The 2,706-nt window shown below is 44.0% G+C and overlaps 1 protein-coding gene and 1 long non-coding RNA gene across 3 annotated transcripts in view; one reads left to right on the top strand and one right to left on the bottom strand.

Annotated features, from left to right (window-relative positions):
* Positions 1-8, top strand: part of LOC118370970 (nuclear pore complex protein Nup153-like) — a 22,201-nt gene extending 22,193 nt beyond the window's left edge. For both annotated transcript variants that reach the window (XM_035756234.2, XM_035756235.2), the window contains exon 21: positions 1-8. This exon is cut by the window's left edge and continues 1,587 nt beyond it. The gene's annotated coding sequence lies outside the window, so the exon portion shown is untranslated.
* Positions 9-45: 37 nt separating this feature from the next.
* On the bottom strand, positions 46-2,706 carry LOC127909282 (uncharacterized). The gene is made up of 2 exons (XR_008070595.1): positions 2,272-2,706; positions 46-2,178 (listed from the first exon to the last, which is right to left on the bottom strand). It is a non-coding gene; the product is annotated as an uncharacterized LOC127909282 (long non-coding RNA).

Raw genomic sequence — 2,706 nt, 5'->3', positions numbered from 1 at the left:
AAAACGTATCTTAACATGTTATCATTCCTTGACCACATAACACAATGGGGTTTGTTTTTTTATAAGGAACTAGTATATCAAGAGAAAAAGAACAAAACCAGGGTGCCAATTTCATGAACTCATTAGTGCTAATTTATCAATGTTATATGATTTCGGGAAGCCACATCTCCCCTGAATGCAACAACTTTGGGGTTCTCTCAATAATGCTAATTTATCAATGTTAAATGGTTTAAACCATTTACCATTTTTATTTCTACATGGCTGCACAAAGTCTCCCTGTCCCCTCTGTAGTGATGAGCTCCCTTAAAATGCATAGATTTTCCTTTGTTTGCCATGTGTCCTTAAAAATAGCCAATGCCTCTATTCCAATGCTTTAGATTTACCATTGTTTGCTTTTGTAATATGATAATATATGCCATTTAGCAGACGCTTTTATCCAAAGCGACTTACAGTCATGTGTGCATACATTCTACGTATGGGTGGTCCCGGGAATCAAACCCACTACCCTGGCGTTACAAGCGCCATGCTCTACCAACTGAGCTACAGAAGGTCAGTCGGCTGTTTAGAGCACTCATTTCTTTTTCCGGGTCAGGGCAGGTATTGGTGTTCTCCGTGCTGTCCATGGCCCCAAGTACCAGACCATTTTAGCTTTTTAAAATTATTTTATCAATATTTGCCTTCAGTTGATGGTCGACAATATCACTATACAACTAATAAGTTTGACAGTAAGAGTGTGTATATATGCACAATATTCTCTTTCCTTACATTAATGACAGTGTTAGTCATAATTAAGCATTTAACAATTTAATATGAACACTGAACTTAAACCCTGTAGGAATCCTGGATCTTGGAGATTGTCAAATGTACTGCAAGTGTATATGTTGCGCCGTGAAAACAGTTCTCATGGGCACACAAATTCTCAACCTAGGTCTATGCCAATGCAAAATCAATTGCTTTTAACTGAAAGATCAGTTCGATGCAATTGATTTTGCAGCCCAGTGAAGTTCAACACAGACTGACAAACCATTTTTGTATGGCCCTCGCTTTGTGCACGGGAGCATGCTGAAACAGGAAAGGGCCTTCCCAAATTGCCAAAGTTGGAAGCACAGAATAGTCTAGAATATCATTGTTTGCTGTAGCGTTAAGATGTCTTCTCGCTGTGACTAATGGGCCTAGCCTGAACCATGAAAATAGCCCCAGATTATTCCTCCTCCACCAAACGTTCGTGTGCACTGCATTAGGGCCGGTAGCGTTCTCCTGGCATCCGCCAAACCCAGATTCGTCCATCAGACTGCCAGATGGGGAAAGCGTGATTCATCACTCCAGAGAATGCGTTTCCAGAGTCCAATGGCAGTGATCGTTTACACCACGCCAGCCGACGCTGGTCATTGCGCATGGTGACCTTGGGCTTGTGTGCGACTGCTCAACCATGGAAACTTCCAGAGCCAATTTGGAACTGAGTGTTACAACCAAGGATAAACGATTTTTAACCGCTTCAGCGGTCCCGTTCTGTGAACTAGTGTGGGCTACCATTTTGCGGCTGAGCCATTGTTGCTCCGAGACTTTCCACATCACAATAACAGCACTTACAGTTGAGTGGGGCAGCTCTAGCTGGGCAGAAATTGTATTAACTTGTTGGAAAGGTGGTATCCTGTAACAGTGCCACGTTGAAAGTCACTGAGCTCTTCAGTGTGGGCCGTTCTAATGCCAATGTTTTGTCTATGGCGATTGCATGGCTGTGTGCTCGATTTTATATCACCTGTCATTAACGGTGTGGTTGAAAAAGCCGCATCCTCTAATTTGAAGGAGAATGCGTAGTGTACATAGGCTAACTGAACAAGAACGTTGCATATTTTCAGTTGCCAGTAGTGACGTTTGAGCGCTGTCCCAGGTGGCGCCACACACAAGACTAATGTAGCTCCTCAGAATGGGGCAGATGATTTTGCCATCGTTAGATTTCAGTTTGTGGCTCCGGTAAATCTCTGCCGTTTCTCCGTTCTGCTTCACCGGAGTTCAGGATGCGGCTTGTGTTGTCTGAAATCCTGCTTGCAGAGGACAGGCTCTCAGTCACGATTAGAGTTCAGACGAAACCGGTGTTGCACAACCGTTCTGGTGGTCCTCCGGCACATGTCCCTTCAGCTGTGTAATGGTGGTCTCCATATGACCGGATACAGCAACCTTACCAATTTCATTTAGAGTACCAGTTTGAGTCATAATACCCATAAAACCTAGCGGTTAAATAAGGAAATCATTGAGTAATTGTAAAGATACCTTAATAGAAAATGACTCAATGTCAGGCGGTGGGTGTAGCTGGTGCATTAAGTCAGGCGCAGGAGAGCAGAGATGAGTGAACGCACAAGAAAATAGCACAAGTAACAGTACCAAATGTGCGAACAATAACGGTTGCCACAAAACACGCGTGAAAACAGCACCCGGACAAAACCAGCCGGAAACGTACCGACATGAACAATAAACAATCATACACAAACACATAGGGGAAACAGAGGGTTAAATACATGACCAGTCATTGGGAAATGAAAACCAGGTGTGTGGGAAACAAAGACAAAACCAATGGAAAATGAAAAGTGGATCGGCGATGGCGAGAAGACCGGCGACGGCGACCGCCGAGCGCCGCCCGAATAAGGAGAAGAACCGACATCGGTGGCAGTCGTGACACTCAAGTGAAAGTCACCCAGTAAAATACTA

This window comes from Oncorhynchus keta, chromosome 19 (assembly GCF_023373465.1).
Source record: "Oncorhynchus keta strain PuntledgeMale-10-30-2019 chromosome 19, Oket_V2, whole genome shotgun sequence".
Classification (NCBI taxonomy): domain Eukaryota; kingdom Metazoa; phylum Chordata; class Actinopteri; order Salmoniformes; family Salmonidae; genus Oncorhynchus; species Oncorhynchus keta.
This window is presented reverse-complemented; position numbering and strand designations above follow the sequence as displayed.